The sequence below is a fragment of the Bos indicus genome, chromosome 23 (assembly GCF_029378745.1).
Source record: "Bos indicus isolate NIAB-ARS_2022 breed Sahiwal x Tharparkar chromosome 23, NIAB-ARS_B.indTharparkar_mat_pri_1.0, whole genome shotgun sequence".
Classification (NCBI taxonomy): Eukaryota; Metazoa; Chordata; class Mammalia; order Artiodactyla; family Bovidae; genus Bos; species Bos indicus.
Window position 1 is genome coordinate 42,459,935 of NC_091782.1, and position 14,595 is coordinate 42,474,529.

Genomic DNA, 14,595 nt, shown 5'->3' on the forward strand with positions numbered 1-14,595 from the left:
TTGATTCATTCTGTTTCATTCATCCATTCACGCATTCACTCATTCATCCTACAGTGGGTAATCTTTCCTTAAACATGCTCAAGGTGTTATGGCAGAATGAAAATCAAGTAGATGTACATTCAGTAATTAAATCCTTTAAAGTTCAGAGGAAACTCTAGTGAGTATATGCATACTTAAATTTTTTTTCTGCGTTTGATTCTTTTTTTCTATCCCATTAGACTGGTATGCTAACAACTGTGCTCTGTGTCATGATTGTGCCTAAAGTTGCATGTTGATAGTAAGATATGCCTCATGAAAATTAGTCTTGGGCTCAATTACTATTCAGTCCGTGCCCATTTCCACCTGATAGTCCCGTAATGACCAGCATGTGTTTATGAGGTGATTCGTTAGAATCTTAGAGAAAAGATTGACAGTAGCTGGCTCAAATGGAGAGACCAAGCTTTTAATTTGATTGAAGGGATGACCTTTTTGTGTGTTGGCCTCCCTCCGAGCCCTGTTGAATCAAACCAGATCTGCCTTTTAAGCTGGCTGGTGCCTGTGTAATTCTCATAAAACGATGCAAAATTTGATGTTCTTAAAGTTTAGATTTCCCTGCATGGTGTCTTCAGGTGGAATTATTTTTTAAAGCCATTCGTGCTGTTTCTCATTTTGGATTTCCTCTTCTGCACGCCCTGGACCACTGCAGGAGGAGCCGGCTGCAAATCACCGAGGTGTTCCATTCAAGCTGCAGATTTGTCTGTCGTCTTTGGACAGCAGTCTCTTCCTCCACGGCTGCTTTGGGGGAGTCCAACACCCATCGGGTAAGAGTTTTGCGATGCTCTCTGGTTTCTATCTGAGGATAAAGTCTGGCCTGGGAAAATCACTTACTAGTCATACTTTAGCACTTTACAGACTGTTGAAGATAATTGTCTTTGCAAACTGTACTGTGTGGGAAATGGAGAAATCGCAGAGAGGTGTTTTTTTTTTTTTTAAACTTGGATTCAGGTATCCTCCTTTTTGGTTTATTTGGTTGATAACAGTCTGCCTCTGCCTTGCCGATGGTTCATTATTGTGTGCTGGGGTTGAGCCTGATCGTTTTAATTGTCACCTGTACTTGGAGCCGATGAGCAGGTTTTGCTACCAAACGGTTACCTTAAGTCACTGTCTCCATGTTTTAGGTCGTGGTCGTTGTGTGACTGTGGTGCAGGGAGATAGCTTGTTGGTTCCGTAGCAACCCATGTTGGCTGGATCTTGAATTTCTTTGTGTCAGTTTTGGATTTGACAACTTCCTGCTTTCTTCATGTACAGTAAATTTTTCTGACCTGGAGAGTCATGCAGACACAGGGTGGATGCAGGGTTGATGACTCATGGTTCTCTGTTGAAGGGAAGACTGCCTGCCTAGAATCAGGAGAGCAGGGGAAGTTAGTTCGAAGTTGGGGCAATAAGGGCTTGGGAACACTGGTATTCGCAACCAGAGGAGATTGTGAAATCGATCCCCTCTTTCTGTTTGCCTTGGGAGTAGTCCTGCTCCAAGCTGTGGAAATAGACCAGTTCAGAGGTTCTCGAGCCTGGCGGGACACCAGAATCGCCAGGAGAGGTTAAAAAAAAAAAAGAAAAAAATAGAACCGGGACTCCACCCTAGACCCACTGAATCCAAATGAACCGGAATGTTCTCTTGGAGTCACACTGGTGTTCCACTGCTGTGTCGTGGGCTGGATCTGGTGGTCTCAAGGCAGCTCTTCCCAAGTCATGTTCTGTTTCTTTCCCTGATAAGATGCATCGACCACTTTTATCCAACCTTACGTACAGAAATTTGGATTTTCAGCTCATGTTTAAGAGGCGAATCCTTGCTTTATCAGAATGTTCACTTTGAAACTGATTCACTAGATTTCTTTAAATAAAGAGCTTGCCCCTCGTCCCTGACACCCTGCTTCTAAGGTCCAGTTTTTTAAGTTCTATATAAATTCCGTGGTATTTAAAATAAGGATGCGGGGCTCTGGAACCAGCCTGTCTGAATTTAAGATATAGAAGTGCCACTGTAACCTTCCTGGGCCTCAGTTTCTTCATGTGTAAGATGGAGATCATATGAGAACTTCCGCTAGGGCTGCTGTGAGGTTGGAACGATGTAATATTTGTACACTGGACAGAATAGTAACCTGGTATATGGTTTATGATCCATGAACATAAGCTATCACTGTGAGCATGTGACTTGTCTTGACAGGGTGATTGTAACGTTCTTGTTTGGTGATGGTTGCTCCTTAACCATAAGTGACGAGGAGTAAGTAAATATCCCTGTACCTTGGTCTTTGGACCAACAGTGTGGACATTTGCAGCCCTGAGAGCCAAAAGGCCTTTTATTTATTTTTCTGGATTTTGTGTTAGTCTGCCTCGATTCCTGACCCAGGATCCCTGTGTGTTGTTTTTCTACTGTAGGATGAACTGCTGAGTTGCAGGCGTAAGTGAAGTTATTTGTGGTCTGAGTGAAAACTCACACACACACACACACACACACACATACACACACCTGAATGATTGAAGTACGGTGACTCAGGAAGGGGGATCAGTAAAGTCCTACTGGGGTGCAAGGCAGGGGAGGGGGGAAGTTATCACACACGTTCTGTTCTTGTGAAATATGGAACTGGGTACTTTATATTTTATGGGCCTTGGGTTAGGGAGGTGTCTTTTAAAAGGAAATAGAATAACTCCGGAATTATGTGCAGAGGGAAGCCTCATGAGGTCTGTAAGTATCAACTCCATTGAAAGGGGTGCAGTGTCTTATTGCTAGTTTCTCTCTTAGGGGTATTATCCATTTTAGGCAGAAAGTTCTCACATTCACATTTTTGGGGAAGTAGCTTAATTGCACATGTGGTTAATACATATGCAATTTTTTTTTAATCTGCGGTGTTTAAAGAGAGTCATGTGTTAAAACAAGAATGTCTCAAGAATTTTATTATGAAAAAATCAGGCAGCAAACAGTCCTGTCTCTCAGTCAGTACGGGAAGCTTATTGAGAAGAGATCCAGGTTTCTGTAGTACCTGGTACAGTGCATGAAGGGTTGTAGGAATGTTCGTATTGTATTACTGACAAAGTAGTAGAGTCACCTTGAGTTTTAAGCAGCTGACATGTCCTAGGATCACATTTAAAGGAAGCGTATAAGTATTAGCTAAACATGATGCATAAATAATGGCCTCATTACAGTCCTCACAATTGATGGCTAAACGTGAGCAGGGAAACAGTATCATTCATGTTGTACCTTGTTATAGTCATTAGGTTTTTTTAAAAAAAAAAACCTAGATTACAGTTATTTTAGGTTCTAGCTATTTTATCAATGTTGCTGTTGTTTACCTGCTAAGTTGTGCCCGAATCCTTGTGACCCCCATAGACTGTAGCCCACCAGGCTCCTCAGTCCATGTTATTTCCCAGGCAAGAATATTGAAGTGGGTTGCCATTTCCTTCTCCGGGGGATCTTCCCAACCCAGGGATTGAACCTGCATCTCCTGCATTGGCAGGAGGATTCTTTACCACTGAGCCACCAGGGAAACCATATCAATATAATATAGCTATAGCAAGTTATGACTTACCTTGTTCACAGGCACTGTCTGTATAAAGAAATGATTCATTCATTTATTCAATGTGTACTTTTTTTTTTTTTTACTACTGCACAGAGTGAGTAAGAGCTACCAGAAGGAGGTTATATTCTTCGTGGTCAAGTAGGGGAAAGAAGACATGCTCTGAAATTACTAATACAGAGCAGGAGGGGGTGGGTTGTGCTTACTGGGGTAGGTTCTAACACAGCGGAAATTCAGAAGAATGGTGCTGAGTAGGATGATGGGGAAAACTTGGAGGAGGAAGCACCATTTGGGTTGAACTCTGGAGGCTGGTTAACATTTCTTTGGGAAGAGAAGAGAGGGCGGAAGGATGACTGTTTTGGTGGCTGGGCCCTTACAGGCAAGTAGCATGGTGTGTAATCGATCAGGCCGTTTTGGCGAAAGCCCAGGTGCTGGTGGACATCTGAGTTGCTGGAGTCCAGCAGACGCTAGAGAGTGTGGGAAGAAGATTGCTGGGACGTCCAATCTGGAAATAAATTTGGAGGAGCCACTGGCCTAAAAGTGATCTTTGAGTCTGGGCTTTGGGTTCTTGTGCCTGGTAGGAAGTTTACCAGGCAGGCGGGAATGAGTTTTCTTTCAGCAATGAAGTCAGCCAGAGTGGAATATGTGAGGGAAGGCAAGAGGCAGTGGAGGCAGCAGAAATGGAGCGCTGGTGTGACACAGCCTGTGTATGTTTCCTGTTTAAGACCTGAGGCGAAGGGAGAGTGGGTGGAAAAATTGGGATGATGCCCAAGTGGATAATGGAGTGCGGCAAGGCGGGGTGTCTTCCCTAGATGCTCAGGTACCTTGGAAACTCAGGGCTGAGCTTCAGCTCAATGAAATTTTGTTGAAACCTTTATTCTTTAAGACTTAAAAAAAATAAAGTAGAAACTGGAGCTAATTTTAGCCAGATCTAATGTGTGTGTATGAAAATGAATGCTGCTTTTGAAATTCAACATATGCAGTATCTCTTTTCATTTAAACAAATGATCCCTCTATTTTCCTCTAAACAGTTTTATTAAGAAGATTTTCAGTGAAGCCCTGCACATGTTAACAACAATTCCAGCTTTGCCTTTGATCTTTTCCACCGTGGATTTATTCATCTCATATGATATGCGTAAATCACATTGTGCCACCTACTTGTTCGGGAGCAATTGTTCATTTGTGGTAATTCATTTACTATACTTTGATAAATCACAGTAATATGAGTGTGTTTGATAGCTTCCATGTGGACTCTTGAATGTGATGTGTGTGTGTTAGTGTGTATGTGTGTGTGTATGTGCTTAGTCATTCAGTCGTGTCCGACTCTTTGTGGCCCCATGAACAGGAGCCCACCAGGCTCCTCTGTCCATGGGATTCCCCAGGCAAGAATCCTGGAGTGAGTTGCCATTTCCTTTTCCAATGTGCGTGAATATTCATATGTATACACATTTATATATATATCAGTCAGTTCAGTTCAGTCGCTCAGTTGTGTCTGACTCTTTGGGACCCTATGGACTACAACAGGCCAGGCCTCCCTGTCCATCACCAACTCTGGGAGCTTGCTCAAGTGCATGTCCATCGAGTCAGTGATGCCATCCAACCATCTCATCCTCTGTCGTCCCCTTCCCCTCCCGCCTTCAGTCTTTCCCAGCATCAGGGTCTTCTCCAGTGGGTCAGTTCTTCATATCAGGTGGCCAAAATATTGGAACTTCAGCTTCAGCACCAGTCCTTCCAATGAATATTCAGGACTGATTTCCTTTTGGATTGACTGGTTGGATCTCCTTGCAGTCCAAGGGACTCTCAAGAGTCTTCTCCAACACCACAGTTCAAAAGCATCAATTCTTCGGTGCTCAGCTTTCTTTAGAGTCCAACTCTCACATCCATACGTGACTACTGGAAAAACCATAACTTTGACTAGATGGACCTTTGTTGGCAAAGTAATGTCTCTGCTTTTTAATATGCTGTCTAGGTTGGTCATAGCTTTTCTTCCAAGGAGAAAGTATCTTTTAATTTCATGGCTGCAGTCACCATCTGCAGTGATTTTGGAGCTCCCCAAAATAAAGTCTGTCACTGTTTCCATTGTTTCCCTGTCTATCTCCCATGAAGTGATGGGACCGGATGCCATGATCTTAGTTTTCTGAATGTTGAATTTTAAGTCAACTTATTCACTCTCCTCTTTCACTTTCATCAAGAGGCTCTTCAGTTCTTCTTCACTTTCTGCCATAAGGGTGGTGTCATCTGCATATCTGAGGTTATTGATATTTCTCCAGGCAATCTTGATTCCAGCTTGTGCTTTATCCAGTCCAGCATTTCTCATGATGTACTCTGCATATAAGTTAAATAAGCAGGGTGACAATATACAGCCTTGACGTACTCCTTTCCCAATTTGGAACCAGTCTGTTCCATGTCCAGTTCTAACTGTTGCTTCTTGACCTGCATAAAGATTTCTCAGGAGGCAGGTAAGGTGGTCTGGTATTCCTATCTCTTGAAGAATTTTCCACAGTTTGTTATGATCCACACAGTCAAAGGCTTTGGCATAGTCATTAAAGCAGAAATAGATGTTTTTCTGGAACTCTCTTGCTTTTTCGATGATCCAATGGATGTTGGCAATTTGTAATCTGGTTCCAGATTATGTATTTCTGGGCTTCCCTGGTGGGTCAGTTGTAAAGAATCCGCCTGCCATTGCAGGAGACTTGAGTTCGATCTTTGGGTCAGGAAGATCTCCTGGAGGAGGAAATGGCAACCCACTCCAGTATTCTTGCCAGGGAAATCCCATGGACTGAGGAGCCTGGCAGGCTACAGTCCGTGGGGTTGCAAAGAGTCATCCATGACTTATGACTAAACAACAACAACAACAAATATATTTCTGGCTGCTAGCCAGAGCTTTGCAAACAATTTGACTTCTCATTTATACTTTATAGAAAATATAGAATCAGTGAGCCTTGGCTCTAGGGAGAAAGATCCTAAGACTATATGGCTCAAAGTGAAGGAGAAGGCTGGAAATTATCAGGTTGTATTGCTGTTACAGGGGACTCAGTCTTAATATAATTAAGGAATATTTGAGGACTGTGTATTTATTTTTTAACCTGTGTTATTTCATTGGGCCTTCTGTATTCCCCTAAATGGCCCAGAATGAGGCTGTGACTTACCTAACTTTTATAAAAGATCAGAAGGTTAAGATAGGAGTGATATAACTGGAGAAAACAGCTCAGCAACTCCAGAGGGCTGCAGACAGTGCTGTCTGTTAAGATTTAATGAACATCTAAGGTGTGAAGGGTGTTATGCCAGCTAGACCCTAAAGGAAATAAAGAGATGATCCATAGTCCACGCTTTCTGTATTTTAACTCTTTTAATCTTCACTGTGGACCTTCCGGGGCAGGCACTGCTATTATCTGCATTTCACAAGTGAGGAAACTGAAGCACAGAGTGGTTAAGTCGCTTGCCCAAGACTGCCCAGCTGTCAAGCAGTGGAGTCATGCTGGGACCCCAGCCTGTATTTATTGCTGCCAGGCACTGTCTCTCAAGCCCCCAGCCCCGTCTGTAAGAAGGCAGGGTAATGCCCAGGAGCAGCATTTAAAGACCCACGGCAGAAGTGTGGCAGGCTCTCAGAGGTCGGGATCAGGGGAGGTTCATGGGCCATGAGCCCTCCTTTTCCAGGCTTGCCTGTCTGTCCAGGGTCACCTACAAGCTGTTTCCCATTCTTTCAGTCTTTGTCTTACCTCCCTGAGATTCCTACGCACTTTCAATAATTATTAATGGAAGAAAATGATGACCATGGCATATGCTTATCTGTGTTTCAGAGGATTGGCTTAAGTTGGGCTCCAAATGTTTGGCGTCCAGAGTCCCAGCGAGGTGGTGAACTTTTGACTCTCAAAAAGAGCTTCACTGGGTCCACGCTCCGCTTGCCAGATTTGGCCGATTGGAACTATTTTTGTCTCCAGTTTGATAGATGGGGGGTGGCACCGAATCCAACTCTTAAGAACAAAGCATGCAGTGAAGGGAGGTGACTCCTGCGTCAGGGATCCACTGGGAGGCGAGTGCTGGGTCCCCTCCTGTCCCTGCCCCTCCCTGTCTCACCTCCACTGGACCAGAGATGAATCCTCACTGACTCATGTCAACAGGATAGAGAAGCAAGATCATTTTTCTCTCTTAGCCTGTGCAGGGAAAACAGAGAGCTTGTCTTTCTTACACTGAAGGAAAATTACCAACGTGGTGATCGTTTTGTAACATGTAGAAATATCGAATCACTCTCTCATACCCTTGGATGTAACGGAGTGGTGTAGGTCAATTATACTTCCATAAAGGAAAGAAAATTACCATGGATTTTCTTTTTTTTTTAAAGTGTCTTCAGAGCCCAGTCTTGCTTTGTAGACACACAGAACAGAAGGATTTGGGATTTACTCTTTGTGCGTGAGGCTGGCAACCCCAGCCTACAGCCCAGCTGTAATCATATGTGATGCATTTTATTTACAGATTAGGAAGCTCTGACTCTGACATATGACTAACGGGGAAGCTCCTCCCTTACAACAGTTGTATGTCATCTGCTTCAGAGAACTAATTGCTTGGCAATTCCCCTTTGGTAATTCCCTCTTTATTTTCTGATGAGTTACTTAACAGTGACGGGCTTGTTGAGCGGAGCGTAGAGTTTAATGTGTGCTCCAGAAACTCCACTGTAGGCCTGGGGGATATGTTTTTCGAATTCTGTTTAGCTTTTACTGAAGGAACACTGAAACCATTCTATGGCCTGTTAATATTTCACTCAATACGAGGTTAAGTGTTGAGCGCTGTGCGATTTTCCAAAAGAAATCAAAACCAGGCTTCTTTTTTTCTTTTCTTTTTCAGCGTACCCCTGTGCATTTGAAAATTATTTAAAAAGGAATTTAATAGTTATAGAATGTTTAATGCTTTTTTTCCCCCCCAAAAGATTTCACATGGAGTGGCTTTCCAGGACTCTGTGGCATGAATGGGGTGTGGTGGAAAGCTGTTAGACCGGTTTTGGGGAGACCGAGAGTTTCTTTTTAACTGCCCTGCTGCAAGGTGAGTTGGACCAGCCACCCACCTTTCTGGGCCTCAGTTTCTCCAATTACAGTAAAGCAAGTGGGTGAAAGAAATAAGCACTCAGGCCCCTTCTGTCTCTCACAAGGCACAGTTCCATGAACAGACTTGATTGTCATTCTTCCTCTTGGTTCCATGCCTCCTCCCCCCACCAGACCTTTGCTCTGTCAAACATCATTTGCTGTTGTTTGACTTTGTTCCGTTTCGTCTTTAATTAGAATTTACATTTTCGGCTATTATTGTGTCACTGTTTATAAAGTAAGTCAGAAGGGGTGCCTAAAATCATCCATCACCCCATCTCTATTAGTTTTATACCTTACTGCTTCTTCAGCTTCTTTTCCCTCTTCTTGCTACCGTACCCCAAACAACATCCTTTTCTGGAGTGGCTGTGTTATCGCTGGAAGGAATCTTTCTGCTAATTATGGATAATTTCTTTGCAAGGAGAGCGAAGAATCTCTTCTCTGCAATAGCGTCAAGGGTCACATTTGGCTTTTAATTTGCAAGTAGAAATCATTTTTGGGTGCCGTTTGGCTTTTACCTGCAGGTGCAGAGTTGAGGCTGGAGGTAATTTCTTTTTTCTTCTGCATCAACTTTCCCAATTGGTGTGCACAGACCATTACCTTGTCTTATTGGTTAATCTGTAAGCAGTTGGTACTGATGTCTCCTGATTCATGGAATGGTTTTTCTAGGCAGCCAGTGCAAGTAGAAGAGGTGACATTTAAGAGTCTTCTTGTTTTGTTGTCTTATTTGTTTTCACAGGGAGGGAGGAAGGAAGGGAAGAGGCAGGATGTGGAATGGTAAGAAGTGAAGGCTTTGAAGACAGGGAGATTGAGGTCTGAATTCTGGCTCCAGCTGCTTAGATGTGTGTCCCAGGCCACATTTCTTAAGTCTGTGATCTTCAGTTGTAAAGTGGGGATGATGACATCTATCCCACAGGATTGTTGGAAGAATCAAATGGATGTTCACTTTTCATAAGTCTGTGATTCTCGGTTTTCTCATCTGTAAAGTGGGGATGATGACAACATCTGTCTCACAGGATTGTTGGAAGAATCAAATGGATGTTCACTTTATATTGCATGGTGGCTCAGTGGTAAAGAAGTCACCTGCAGGAGACACGGGTTTGAACCCTGATTCGAGAAGATCCCCTGGAGAAGGAAATGGCAACCCACTCCAGTATTCTTGCCTGCGAAATCCTATGGACAGAGGAGCCTGGCGAGCTAGTCCCTGGGGTCGCGGAGTCAGATACGACTTAGCGACTGAACAACAACAAAGCCTATCAATATGTAATTTTATAAAAAGAAAGAGGGGGGAGGTATGGAATTTAAGGGCCGTAAAAAAAAGCAAAGGAAAGAGTTGTGTCTTTGGAGGGTGGGTACTAAGGGTAGGAGGGTCTCTTCAGCCCTTTGTGGCCAGGTTTAAATCCTACATGGACCACTGAGACTTGAGAGGATGTAGACAGCCTTCCATGATCTGCGTGTGATGTTCTCTAGGAGGTCGATTTGCTCCATCGAAGAGGGAGTTCAGAGACACTGATGTATAGAACAGTCTTATGGACTCTGTGGGAGAGGGAGAGGGTGGGAAGATTTGGGAGAATGACATTGAAACATGTAAAATATCATGTAAGAAACGAGTTGCCAGTCCAGGTTCGATGCACGATACTGGATGCTTGGGGCTAGTGCACTGGGACAACCCAGAAGGATGGTATGGGGAGGGAGGAAGGAGGAGGGTTCAGGATGGGGAACACATGTATACCTGTGGCGGATTCATTTTGGTATTTGGCAAAATTAATACAATTATGTAAAGTTTAAAAAAAAAAAAAAAGCTGTGGTACATATACACAATGGAGTATTACTCAGCCATTAAAAAGAATACATTTGAATCAGTTCTAATGAGGTGGATGAAACTGGAGCCTGAGAGTGAAGTAAGCCAGAAAGAAAAACACCAATACAGTATACTAATGCATATATATGGAATTTAGAAAGATGGTAACAATAACCCTGTATATGAGACAGCAAAAGAGACACTGATGTATAGAACAGTCTTTTGGACTCTGTGGGAGAGGGAGAGGGTGAGATGATTTGGGAGAATGGCATTGAAATATGTATAATATCATATATGAAACGAGTTGCCAGTCCAGGTTCGATGCACGATACTGGATGCTTGGGGCTGGTGCACTGGGATGACTCAGAGGGATGGTATGGGGAGGGAGGAGGGAGGAGGGTTCAGGATGGGGAACATGTGTATGCCTGTGGCGGATTCATTTCGATATATCGCAGAACCAATACAATATGTAAAGTTTAAAAATAAAATAAAATTTAAAAAAATTAAAAAAAAAAGAAGAAGAGGGAGTTCACTGCTATAGAATGGATAGAAATATTACATTTTAAACGCCTGTTGCCTATACTTTACGACAGTAAGAGGAAACCAATAAAAGCAAAAGTCCCCTTTGACTCTGCCATCCCAGTCCATCAATCATAATTGCTGTTAGGCGTTGTCTTTTAGTCTTGACAATTTAACATATATCTTTTTTCACTTTTGCTTTTTCTGTTTAGTGTGAGCATTCCGATTTACAACTTCGACTGTGCAGTTATCCTTTGCAAGGATACTACCAAGTTGTTTTCTTTTAATTTCAGTTTTGTATTATTTGTGGACGTTGGAGTTGCTTCTGATTGTTTACTGTTAGAAAACTGCAGTGAATACCTCTATACGCTGAAGTATTTTCTTCGGATTACAGTCACATCAGAAGACTTCATTCCTTGATAGAGGGGCCCTTGCTCTGAATTACTTTCTAAAAGACAATATTTGCATTGTTACTGATGATATATGATTGTCTTGCTTCCACCTGATTAATGGTGAGACTTACTCTTTTTGGCTAATTTAATGGCCTCCTTGGCTTTAAAATATGCATTCCTTTGATCTCTCTCAGTCATAGAACATTTCCATATGTGTTTATTTACTGATTTTCTTTTACACAATTAGCAGTGAGTCTTGATATTTTCTCATCTGTGTCTCTGAGTTCTTTGTGTGTTCTGGATATTGATCTTTTTTAAAGTCATATGTACTGCAGCTGTTTCTCCAGTCTGATTTCCTTTTATTTGGATTCTCTGACTTTGTGTTGTAAGAAAATTCAAGTTTTTTGTAGGATGTCTCTCTTTTCTTCTGTGATTGTGCCCAGGGCCAACCTGGAAGGACAAAGAGGGGTGACCCCAGGTCACATTCTGCACCAGGCTGGTCAGCGACTTGGCTTGGCTAAGTTCTCCTTCTCATCTGCCCACTTCACCCCTTGGGAACCGCTCCACGTTGAAACCTTGCGTGTGTGCTAAGTGGCTTCTGTTGTGTCTGACTCTGTGTGACCCCATGGACTTCAGCCCACCAGGCTCCTCTGTCCATGGGATTACCAGGCAATAGTACTGAAGTGGGGTGCCAGGCCCTCCTGCTGGGGATCTTCCCGACTCTGGGATTGAACCAGTGTCTCATGCCTCCTGCATTGGCAGGTGGGGTCTTTTCCACTGGCGCCACCTAGTGCTTTTCCATTGCTCAGGGCCCTTTCTACTTTCCCACCTACTTCTCACTCCTTGACCTTGATTCATCCTGGGCCAGTTTTCTAGTCAGGGGTCCCCAACCTCCAGCCACGGACCAAGTCCCAGTCATTGCTGGTTAGGAACCGGGCCGCCCAGCTTGAGGTGAGTGTCGGGCGGGTGGGCGGGCAAGCTATGGAAGCTTCATCTGTGTTTATAGCCGCTCCCCATCGCTCGCATTATGGCCTGAGCTCTCCCTCCTGCTCAGTGAACTCAATAAATGTGGTGCGCTTGAGTAATCCCTAAACCATGCCTCCTCTCCTCCCGTGTGGAAACATTGTCTTCCACAAAACCGGTTCCTGGTGCCTAAAAAGGGACACGGCTCTTCTAGGTGTCTCGTCTCCTCTGCCTGCCGTTGGGGCTCTCCGCCCTGTGTGGCTGACCCTCTTTCTCTCGGGGAACTTGGGGGCCGTGCAGGAGGCCTGGCAGCCACCCTCATGTGGGCCTGGAGCCATCAGTCTGGATTTTCAGGCCCGGCCGAGGTTGACCCGTTCTCCAGGGCTCCCCACACCTTCTGCTCCCTTGGTCCTAAAGGCCTCCCTCGGGTTTGACATTCCTCACCCTGCCCGGCCTCCCTGCCATTGCAGCTCTTCCCTGGAGAGAGCTCTTCGGGCAGGAGATTGGGAGCAGTTTCCTGGGTCTGGAGCTCTGAGGGCATCTGGCCTCCAGGCCTGCACTGGGCCCAGTGGCCCTGCTGACCTACAGTGGTCTGCTGCTGCTGCTGCTAAGTCGCTTCAGTCGTGTCCGACTCTGTGCAACCCCATAGACAGCAGCCCACTAGGCTCTGCTGTCCCTGGGATTCTCCAGGCAAGGACACTGGAGTGGGTTGCCATTTCCTTCTCCAGTGCATGAAAGTGAAAAGTGAAAAGTGAAAGTGAAGTCGCTCAGTCGTGTCTGACTCTTCGAGACCCCATGGTCTGGGATGTGCTAAATCCCTCCTCAGTGGTATTCCTCTCTGAGGCCGAAGTGGACATTTCCTCTTCTTAGATATCTGTTTGCATCTCTGTTGTCCGTCTGCCTCTCCTTGGTTTTTCATTGAACTTCTGAATACTTAACTTCGTCCTGCAAGTTTAGCCCTGTCCCTCGTCTATTGCCCCTTATTTGCTTCAGTCATTTAGTTTTCTCCTTCCAAGTAACTTGTCCTTTCTTATTGTGTTACAGCATTTAGCCACGCTCTTCCCCTTCCCTACCTGCCTCTATCTAGGGGGCTCACTCTGGCCCATTCTTAGAGTCTGGGTTTGGAGTCCTTTCCTCCCAGGACTGGTTTTGTGTTGCCTGTCAGGCCCCCTGCTCTTCTGCTTTTGAAACATTCCACATCTCTTTTCCCAGCGTGGAGACACCAGGGACCTTTGTCTTTCCCCCCCATTCTTGGCAGTTGGCACCCAGTAGGGCTGCAATAAATGTTAAGCATTTCCTCTACAATGTGGGTTTTCAGGATACAAACTGGATGTGATTTCATCTATTTATACAGACCATGACTTAAAGGATTGTGGTCTGGAACCAGCCTGGGGCCTCATGGACCTAAGTGGTGGAAAAAGCCGTGGTGTCTTTGGGTTTGAATACTGTTTTGGTTTGAATACCGTTGTTTGTGCATCAAACAATTGGTGATAAAGGTGAGCAAAATTTGTAAGAAAGCTATGCTCAGACGAAAGAAAAGCCCAGTGATGAATTTTCTAGAATGAAAGTAATAAACTAGAATGCTGGATTTGCTTAGGGATATCTCAGTTTTGTAATACTACACTTATAGCCATGCCAAACACTATTATTATTGAACATCAGTGCAGGGCAAAAATTACTTTTGTTTTTGAATGTCTAAAACTGTCTTTCTCTGTAATGAAAATATTTTCCTGTTGGATTTTGATTATATGAGAGGATTCTTAGGAACACCGCCGTCCTGTGGGATGAATGAGCAGATTCGAGGTTTACCTCCTTAACATCTGTTCTTCGCTTCGATCAGTCTCCCTACGCGCGTGCTCTTGTGACCCGGCTCTCCAATTCAGGTGAAAGCTCTTGATAGGATAATTTCCCCAGGGAGATCATTTTATCTGGAAGAGAGTAGTTCTGGAGGCTTAAGCGAGATGGGTCAAGTGGAAGTGAAGCACCCCATGGACGGGGAGCCCTAAACCCCTCCGGCTTTGACCCGCTCAGGAGGAAGGGGGCTGGTGGGGTGGGCCAGCCGCTGGCCGTGGTGTTCCCTGCCCCTGTGAGTGCGCACCTCCTCTGTCTTGTCTTGTGAGTTTGTCTAGAAGTTGCCCTGCTGCTGGTGGGTGAAAATGCCTCTTCCAGGTAGAGGATGTCCACTGGCGATCACTGATGTGAAGGTGTGTGTGCGTCCGACGGAGGTTCTGTAGGGAGTCTGTCGTTAGGAACCGCGGCCCAGGGCCCTTTGTCCACCACAGCGCCCCAAAGCCCTT

The 14,595-nt window shown here is 44.6% G+C and overlaps 1 protein-coding gene across 21 annotated transcripts in view; it reads left to right on the forward strand.

Annotated features, from left to right (window-relative positions):
* ATXN1 (ataxin 1) overlaps window positions 1-14,595 on the forward strand; it is a 426,916-nt gene that overhangs the window by 14,943 nt on the left and 397,378 nt on the right. For 18 of the 21 annotated variants that reach the window (XM_070777661.1, XM_070777663.1, XM_070777660.1 and 15 more), the window contains one exon: window positions 686-800. The exons of 1 other annotated variant lie outside the window; for it this stretch is intronic. The gene's annotated coding sequence lies outside the window, so the exon portion shown is untranslated. Of the gene's footprint in view, window positions 1-685; window positions 801-4,579; window positions 4,734-14,595 lie in introns of all 21 variants that reach the window. 2 more of the 21 variants (XM_070777653.1, XM_070777656.1) reach the window with 1 other exon arrangement.